The sequence below is a fragment of the Adiantum capillus-veneris genome, chromosome 11 (genome assembly GCF_014529385.1).
Source record: "Adiantum capillus-veneris isolate H3 chromosome 11, ASM1452938v2, whole genome shotgun sequence".
NCBI lineage: Eukaryota > Viridiplantae > Streptophyta > Polypodiopsida > Polypodiales > Pteridaceae > Adiantum > Adiantum capillus-veneris.
In genome coordinates this window covers 85,835,168-85,845,820 of record NC_140941.1, presented here as the reverse complement: position 1 = coordinate 85,845,820, position 10,653 = coordinate 85,835,168, and positions in this window count along the sequence as shown.

Sequence of the window (10,653 nt, the reverse complement as noted above, 5' to 3'; positions counted from 1 at the left end):
AGGGTTTGACTATGTAGATTTTAACCAAAGGGGTTGGATTGCAAGGAAAACACCCATGGTTCCCATTGCAATGTTGTTTGTTTTTTCAGGTAGGAGACGTGCTCCTCCCATTTGAATACGGGTAAGTGAACATTACGTTCAAATTTCCAGGTATGCATCTATTGATTTGGTGTTATTCCATTTTTAGTATGCTTTGCTTGGTTTTTCAAGACGTCTAAGTACGCTTGACTGTTACAGAGCCATGCCAAGGGCATGACGGCACAAAGTATTTTGAGCCGAGTGTCCAATCTATCTTTTTGTCTTATGCTGTTACGAACCTAATTATCGGGTTCAATTTGGCACATGTTGTCGCATGGGATACAACATGGTCTAGGAACTCAAGGAGTTCAGTTTAGTCAGTGTGGAGCAAGATAATGAGGGTCCCTCTCACTCTTGTCGTAGAGTGTTTGCAGTTACCTCCACACACAAGTACGTCTTGTACTTGAAGGATGTTCCTTTTTCACACATCCTTATATGAGACATATTCCACATGTGGAGAATATGAGTCTCTGGACTGACACTAGCACCATTATGTCAATTATGTGTCACGACAAAGTCCCTAGGTGCTGGTCACATCTGTCTTCTAGACCATTTTTAGCACGACGTATTAGGAGCAATTTCGTGGCCAGAAATTGTCGGATACTTAGAATGACTTGTTAAGATACAAGTACTGCTAAACAACATTACAGATGGTTGTTTATACGTATAGCAAGGCTATAAGCTGTTAATGAAAAAGTTTCATTGTTTGTATCTAGAAGTGAACAATGTTTCACCTTTTATTGTGATTCAGATGTTTCCGCAAGGTTTGCAAAAGATTGCAACTAAAAGTATTTAGTTTCTTTTCAGAACTATTTACATTCCTTTTATTGCGTGCTAGGCGCATCACATTTGCCATACGTATTGGCAAGCAGCATCATGGATATACACGTTCGGTTAGTTTTTGCTAAATGCATGCACACTAGGTGTTATGGGCCCTACTGTTTAGCAAGGGCTGATTTGGAATGGCATGCATATTCCACAGATTGTTGCTTATGAAGAATTTTGCACTCTATGTGCACTATCTCTCTGAGATTACTTTTGGATCCACTAAAACACCAATAGAGGTCATGGCTCGGTTTGGGCCTTTGTAGATTTTTTCAAGTTAATCACGATGGTTATTTCGAACATTGTTGATTCTTCACCAATGTTAAACACTACGGTGATTTCCCGTTTACCAGTCATCTGGGACGACTGTCTGTCAACCATGAGGAAAACACACCTCAGTACTGTTATTTATCCAAGGGGATAGGCAGATTACAGAGATTACAAAGAGTAATCTTGTGCTAAGAGCATACGCATTTCTAAATAGATGATTTTCTCCCTATTCTAGAATTTGCTTAAGTACGATTTTCGACTTTGAACACCTCTTGTGGTGGGGTTGGAGATTGTGTCAATACTTTCATACGTCAAGGACTTACCAGGTGTGCTGACAGAGTATGTTGGCAAGTAACCTTCATTAGGGATGAACATGTAACGGATTGTTCAAGATACTCAGGCGAGTAGGAAATCTGGCTCAAAACTGCATGGAAAGTTACGCCAAGGGTTCCTTGCATTATTCCAGTACCTTCAGAAGATCTGAAAACTGGTTATGCCTTTGGACAACTTTTAGTTGTGGTTCCTCCTTTACAGTACTCAAGTGAGTTATAAATGGAGTTACCATTTAAACCCAAGTGACTCTTAGTTGTGGTCACTCCTTTACAACACTCAAGTGAGTTATAAATGGAGTTACCATTTAGACCCAAGTGGTTGCAAGCGGACAACAATGTTGAAAATCAAGATATTCATCTTGGTTTCATTGAACCTCCTCACTGCACCAATTATCGGTCATACAGACAACTGGCTCACTTATGGGACGTCAATAAAGAGAACACCAGTATTCTTAAGAAAATGTTACTACTTGTGTTTTCAAGGACGAAAACTCTTCCTTAAGGGGGAAGTAATGTCAGGACACGGGTCATGTACCCTAAGAACTAGGCTAGGCAAGGACTACGGCCAAGGGCCGGGCTAGGCAGTCTGGATAGGGGATCCGTCTAGGGACAGGGGCTAGGAGCCCGCCTATAAAGGGAGGTTGGGAGGAGGATCCAGTAGATCCTAGTGGCCTAGTTCATTACACTCGGTTTCCATACTTTTGAATGAAGTATGGTAAGTGATTGAAAACGATGTGTGGCAAATAAAACAAGTTGTCGAGAATTTTAAACATCCTTTTAGTCATTTTCATTTAAAAGGGTGATTTAACCATACCATGTAACGAGTAATCTAAGTTTCAGTCCATGCTATCTTAAATGCTTTCTTTAGTAGCTGAAGGTTCTCCTTAAGCTTGTTGAGATCATTTTGTGACTAGTCATCTTTGTCACACATCTTAAATAGCACATCACGGGATCACCACACTTCACCCTTGGCATTACAAGTTGTGGGTTCCTGGTACTTCACTGCAATATGTAGATTTTTGCTGACATAGTTTGACTGATATATCTTTCCACGTTTGGTTAGCTTCTTATCTTTCACACCTCTTTGTTTAGATAAAAAATGATGTGCCTTGACCCCACCAATCAATGGTTTGCAAGGTACATCTTTATCATTGGTTGACCTTTTCTTGTCCTGCTAGATTTTCACATTGCCCCCATGGAGACCCATCTCTAACAAAACCAGGTCAAGCGCCTCTATTGTGACCTTTTGCTCAATTGAGTTCTTGATTTTCCAAGCAAACCCAATGTGCAGATACACCAACTTTTCCACAATTCTGCAAAGAGCATGCATTGTACAAATGTGGACATTGGCAAGTGGAATATCCAGAACTGGGTGGAAATTAGAATCTTCGACAAGTAGGAGCCTTTCTGAACCACTTTGGGTCCATCATCTTTGTAGGCTCCATGCAATACAAGCAGGGAGACTTTACCATGGCACCCATTCCATAATTATACATACACTTCAGTGTTTTAAGATCACGTGCAAGATGCCATTGGACTTGAAAGTCTCCCCTCCCATCTACAACCAGCGCCTTTCCTTGATTCATTTGTTTATCAAAATGATATCAGGGATAGGGATTTGATGGAGCACCCAATATAAAATGTCGTGGTTTTATTTCTTTACCTTCAATATTAAATCCTTATGAGACATGAAACTAAATCTAAAATTAAATTAAAAGAGGGCTCACCAGAGCTGAAGAGAAAAATGGAAATGGATTACCTGAAAAGCACCAAGCCACCATATGTTTGTTTCTAATTGAACACTGAATTATGAAGGATCATCAGTGGGGCATTTTGAAAGATCCCTATTCATCAATGTTATTGTGACTCGTTCTAGCTTCTTGTCTTTAATAATCTCACATTCATCTATCTTCAAAACAATGCAGAACGCCACCTGTCTCTTCAAATGTTATATTATAGAACTCAACCATTCTAGTTTGCAACAAAGTGAGGTCCATGAAGATATTTTTGTACTCATCGTAGGTCACAGTTGTTCCTTGAGATCTATAAATACCATCTATATGAAATGGACATCCAATGAAGTTTGTCTGTGCATGGTTAAGTTGAAATCTCTCTTTCCAGACACTTATTGTTGTTGGTAGAAGTTTAGTCTTTATTCCATTCTTTACAAACATGGAGGAGAAAGATTTTTCAATAGCTAAGTATCCTCTATTACTCACACCAAGGGAGTCAAGTGTGCCCTGTATTTCACTGGCAGGAATCACACTCTTTGTAATAAAATGGTCAACAACATTCGGCTGCAAAACCTTATAATTTTTGTCATGGATTATATCCTTTACAAGACCACTTGTTATCAAAGGCTTCAATTGATTTCCTGCATTGGCCTTTGGATCTATATTTTCTTTGTCTTGATATATAGCATGTCTACAAAGAAAGGATAACAGACATAAGACAAGCCTATGTATAGGTGAAATAATATAGAAGGTTCAGAATCCTGACCTCAATGCTTGGATTCTTTTCTTGAGACTGCTAGAGCCAATCTTCAAGGTTTCAATATTCCGTAGTTTCTTCTTTCCACACGAGCACCTAAGCTTGTATCTTTTGTTTGTAAGTTCCACACTTTTTCTTGCAAGACCTGTATTTCTTTTGTGCACTACAAAATGGTTTTTTGTCCTCACAATGCAAATTAGAAAGTTGTAGAATTTCATTTTCTTGATGGTGAACCATGCTTTTCTAAATTTTTTATTTCCCAGTTAGAGCTTTGCAGTAGCTAAGTAAACCATTATGTCTGTTACTTGCAAAGGTCAATAAAGTAGTGGGATTTTCAAATGTAGGGGAGGCATTGGTCGTAGGATTCAAAGGATAGAGTGAACCATTTTTCCATGTATCTATGTGTTTTGCTCCCTCTACTCTGAGTCTTTCTCGTATAGATGATATTTATGTCATTTAGTGAGAAGGCTTGAGGGGGTGTATGAAGAAGTCATGAATACACAGTGCAAGAAAATCAAGAAACGAAAGAGGAGAACGCCATTAGTCTCTATTGCATACATCATATGGAGAAGAACTTCCCTCCTATATGACGAGGTGCATTCAATATAAGTGAAAAGGGCCATTCCATCAATCATCACAGTCATTATGACTCTGTCAAAAGAATCAACTTTGAAGTACACTTTTGGAACGGTTGATGAGGACACCTTTTCTTTTACCACATCAATTTTCTAGAGAGAGAGAGAAGGAAACAAATTGTATTTTCTTAGAAGTCCCTCCAAATGACCTCCAAAATTTCCTAATGAGCTTGTGGTTGTTGGGCCACTGAATGTTAGTAGGAGTCATGTATAGTGTGTAGAGTGCCCTGCTTGACTTTGAGGTCAAATGGATCAATATTTTGCACAAAATTTCAAAATGTCACTTTGCGGTGGAGATATGGTCATTTTGCCCTGACCTGAGGAGATGGACTCTGATGCACCCCCAAACCTCTATAGGTCTTCTACCTGATGGCATCTGCAAGTGGGTCAAAACTCATCCCCAATTGAGCCTTTTATCTTCTATAGACAAAAGATACTAGGTCAATTTTCTAGTCAAATTTTGCACTTTGGAGCCCACTATTGTGTTCTCTTACTTGAGATGAGCCTTTGGTTCAAGTTTGGTGTGATTTGGATGCCCGGTGTGGCCGGTGCACACGTTGTTGTTCTGAAAACTCCCAGATTGTCTTGTGTTGTCGTGCCCCCTGTGATCTTGGTGGTGGACAAAGTGGTAATCAAAATTCTTCTTGTTATATTGAGGAACTTACCCCTCATGGCTGGAACAAGTAAAGACCAACAGGTCGTGTGTACAAGCTCACAAAAGAGCACCGAAAGTCTCTAGCTCGATCTCTCTCTCAAAGGGCTAGATTTCAAATGAGAGTAGAAATGTCCTAAAGGACTATACATACCTGGACTTTTCTAACACCCCACATCAAATTCCTACCTATTGAGACAAGTAGCCCTCACAATGTACCCTCATATCAATTTTTTTTTAAAACTGACAGCTGAGGACCTTTCTGCCAAAGTTGTCCATAGTGGTTAGTGAGTTGAAGTGGCCGTTGAACAATTTGATCGGATTTTCCCCAAATTTTGTCTAGCCATTCCATTGAGCTTTAAGATTTGGCGTTTGAATTCGGATTCCAATCCTGACATTCTTGCTTATTTATTTACTTATTTTTCACTTTTAATTGAACAAAATTATGCCAAGCTACTCAAAAAAAATTCATTCCTCACTCAGAAATACAAAAAAACTTCTAATTTTATTACTTGGCGATATTTTTTGTGGATTGTCTCCTTTTTTATCACTTTTTGGCCATAAAACATGCAAAAAGAGTTAAAATTGCACAAAAAAAATGGTTTTTTGGTAGTATTTGCACTGTCGATGTGCACACCTAGGGATTACCATATTACATATCCCTATTCCAATGTTTTTAAGGGCATTTTACTTTTAAAAAACAAGAATTTTCATGTTAACATTTAAATACTTCAAAACATTGCTCTTATTCAAATATACTTTTAGGTATCTATGTCTACATTGAGAATGCCTCCCCCCTCCTTGCCTGAGTCCTCTAGGATGAGAGAGTACGGGCCATGTGTTGCAGTGTATGGGTGACAAAATCATGTCGATGCATGGCCGAGATTGTCCCTATCATGCTACTTATGTCAATGCATGTAAAAACACTATGCAATGCAAGAGGTGGGTCTTGAGTAGCGTACTCAAGGGTTGTTGATGGAAAAGAATCATGTGATTTAACTCTCTTGAAGAGAAAATCCTGTAGTAGTTGAGCTTGTTCTTTGATAGGGCTATACGCACTTGTCACAACCATTGTGTTGGGAGTGGTTGGCTTTGCTGGCACTGATGGAGTCTTGGCTACCCATGAATATATCACTCCCATTGGATGTGCCTTGAATTGTTGTTTGCAAATAGACGGTGTCTCAGGCTCAGCTTTAGATTCCTGCTTAGGTTTCCAAATCCATTTTGTCGTTTGTGATTGCAAGTTTTGTTGTTGATGTGGAGATGATGGTACTATAGTAGGCTGCTTCTTAGTGGGGAGCAATTTTTAAGGCACCCAGATTTGTTTGGGATTGGTAGCGAGTTGGGTCTTGGATACCCAAACTTGCCCCGTTCCTTGCATGCTTATTTTTTGCGGATGAATTTGGTAATGTGTTGTGGGTACTATTCTTAAGTTTCATGGTTATTAGGTGGTGTCAAAGATTTGAGAGTGGCTTTTCCACTCTTCTCGACTATAAGAAAATGGTACTCTTAGTTTGCCATCCTTGAGGGTTAATTCAAGAACCGTGTCATCCCACCCTTGAACAGCTTTGTAGGTGCACATCCAAGGAACTCCTAGCATGATATCTTCATTCATATTTTCATATGGAATAAAGATAAAAGTATGTGGGCATAGAAATCCATGGAAAATAATGTTACAATTGATCAGACCCAATGTTGGTGTTAGCTCTTTATGGCAGCCTTTGACTCATGCTCGACAGTGATTGGATAGTTACTTTTTTTATACGTTGTGTAGTTAATTTCATTGAGACATGTTCCTATATTACCTAGTGCTTTGAATTTGAACCCATCCTTCAAGGTCACTATATTTGCATGTCCAATCCATCCTACCACTCGTCATCTATTTCTACCTCATCATTTGCTAGGGGTTGAATCTGAAGGGTATTAAGGGGCGGAACTTGGAGGATTGGTTACTTTGCTGCTTTCTGCTTCAGAATGTGAATGTGGGCTTCTTCTTGAGTGCCTTTTAATATTTTGTTCCTTCGCTGCATGTATTCTTTGAAAAAGGTCATCAGTCAAGGGCAGATGGTATTCGTGAAGTCGACATCCACTAATCCAATTTTCCATTATTTAACCATCTAATGTAGCTAGTTTGATAGCACCACTTGGTGAAACATCCTCAACGACAAAAGGATCATGCACCTTTTTCTTGAATTTGGGTATACGTTGTTTCAAGGATTAAACTAGAACCAAATCCCCTTGTTTGAAAACTTTTGACAGCAAATGTGAGTCAAAAAACTATTTTTGTTTTTGGTTCTGTGCATATATATGGCCAATGGCCACCAGTCTCTGTTCATCTAGTCATTCTAAGTCCTCAAGTTGCTCTGACAACTCATGTCCTTTCCATTCCAACTCGTGCAACTTGAAGAGTGAGTAATAAGAATTATATTGGCAGTATTGCATCTAGTCCATAGACTAGGTTTAAAGGAGTCGTGTTCAATGTTGTTTTGAATGAAACTTGATACGCCTACAAGGCCACATGAAGGTGCATTTCCATTAGCTTGGGGATGATAGGGTGCGGATTTATTATCGATTACCATAAACTTGTTTAGCAAGCGGTCTATCACCTGATTGAGGAAATGCGATCCACGATCACTTACAAGATCAATAGGAAGTCCATATCTAGTGAATATGCATTCATACAGGAATGCAACTGTGGTTCTAATATCATTCTTCCTAGTGGCTCTTGCCTCGGCCCATTTGGTTAAGTAGTATGTGGTCACAATAATATATTGCACCTAAGTTTCTTATGCCGATGGTTGTATTGGACCCACAAAGTCTATAACCCACTTCGAAAATGTGGTATCACTGAAGTTTGGAATAAGGTGGCATGGGGTATGGAAGCTTTTTCCTTACATTGAGAGCAACTATCCACATAATTATGAACGTCTTTCTTAATGGTAGGCTAATAAACCCCTGGCCAAGTCAATTGTTGTATGGTTTGGTCTGTTGCAAAATGGAATCCTACCACCATAGTATGAGCTTGACTTATGTAGGTTTCTTGCTCCTCTAGATTGATGCAAAATCGTTGGTCTTATGATATAGTCTTGTGGCCAGTAAAATTGATATAGAGATGATTTCTCTATTAATTGTGGTGTAAGAGAAGTGGTATTTGGGAATCTACTTGCACTATGGTCATTAGGGACACTAGATCTTCCGACCATCTAGGAATAATTTCCACAAAGAACAAATAAGCATCTGGTAAATCATCATCTACCCCCTTTGGTGCTTCCCTTGAGGTGATCCTTGATAGATGCTCTGCTCCAGGGTGAATAGTTCCCTTTTTTACTACCATTGTGCGGTCAAATTCAAGAAGGATGATGAACCATCTTACTATTCTTCATGTATTGCATCGCTTGTTCACCAAATAGAGTAAGGCTTGATGATTCATGAAGAAGACAAACTTGTTAGGTAACAAGTAATGTCGGAATTTCTTGATTGCGTACACCATTCCAAGACCTTCCCATTTAGTGATAGTGTAATTATTTTTTTCTAGGTTTAACTGTATTATGGCATATGAGATAGAAAAATCCATAGTCCCCTCTGCTGGTTGAGCTAATATGCAACCAGTAGCAAAATTTGAAGCATCTACATGCACATGGTTGACAATCAGTGTGTTCTATTTCAAAAATGAACTCAACTTCCTTGAGCTTCTCGATCTCTTCCTTGATCTTTTTAGCAAAGGTCTCATTATAGGTGTAGGGTTGTTGTCTGCTCGGCTTAGCGTCATATCTCATAGGGATAGTATGTTGACATGTTTGAGGATCCACTCCCTTGAGACCTTTATAGGACCAGGAAAAATCATCTCTATACTCCTTTAACGTTCGAATAAGAATCTCTTCCTCCTCTTTGCAACAGATCCTAGCTATGTATGTTGATTTTGACTCTTCTCCCGGCTCCGCAAGGTCAATTCATTTGGCATTCTTAGGTCCCTCATATGACTTTTTTTTTTTCTTTTGGTTGTCGCAAGGGTTTCTCTACAATGGTTTGTCAATCTTGTAAAGTGTATTTTTTATAATGAGGCAAAACACTAGGTGCTCCCGGTTTATCGTTTTTTTATTCCTTTTTCATGGTCCAGACTTCTTTCAAGGTCCGTTTCAGCTCCTTATATTTTGCTTTGCATTTAGTTTTTGTCATTGGAGATTATTTCCCTTTAGTCCTATCAAGCTTACTTGATTTTTGTTTTGTTTTGGTTCATCGATCTAAGTTTTTCATGTCTAGATATCGTCCCATTATCTTGTCTTTTATGCAGTCCGATGCATCCACTTTCATCAAGAATTGAGTTTCATTTTTCCTTGTTGGTTTTAGCTGTTTTCTTTTCTCATTATTGTCCCGTTTTCTTTGATATCTTCATTTACATCTAAGATGATGGTTTGGAAATTCAAAACACTTTTATTCTCCTCCTCTAAGTAGAAGTTTTGCTCTTATGTGCTCTTTTTTAGAGTTTGATTCCTCCATTGTAAGTGTTTCTTCTTCCAACTCATCAATGGCATCATAGTAATGATCAAAGAAGACTTGTTGCTCCCCGATCATTTCAATAAATACCATCCAAATAGGAACTATGCCATAGCCTTCATCATCACAAAAGTGTGTGGCGGTGACTTCGTTAACACACACATCCATAGTGGCCAGAATCTGAGTCCACTCAAAGAGTTTAAACAGATGTTCAGGGAAAGGTTCAGGTATGCATTCTGCATCGTTTACTTCTCTATCTAGTACGCATTCTTCTCGTTAGTAAATCGTCCAATTCAGAAGCCCCACACATCCAAATTGGAGTGTCTTTTTGTATCCATGATGGATGTTTAGTTTTTGTTGAGGTTTCAGAGACAATTCTTTTATAGGTATCCTCAAGACATCCTTGTTGGAATGGTCCTTCAAATTTACCCGAGTAATTGCTCCAACTTGTTTTAGGTAAAGATAATAATTTTCCCACTCTTCGATCAATTGTATTTATCTCAAGAATGGTCTTCCCAGGATGATTTCATAATTGAATTTCTTTTCAAAATCTACAATAGAAAAAGTGTGTTGGTAGTCAATTCCACAAGAGCATACTATTACATTTTCTAGTAAGCCCATTGGTTTTTCAATGTGTCCATCTACAAGTTGTAGTTTCATACATGTTTGTCTAATTATTGGTTTTTCCCAGGCTTCCTAGATAGATTTTGTTGCTATGGATATCCTTGTCCCACTCTCCAAAATAGCCATGGTTGTTACATAATTGTATTGTACTGGAAGGGTTATGTTTCCTTTGTTCCCCTTGCAACAGTCTCCTACTTTATTCATGGGCATAGAGCTGAGAATTTTAGCTTGTGTCTGTTTGTTTTGCAATTCG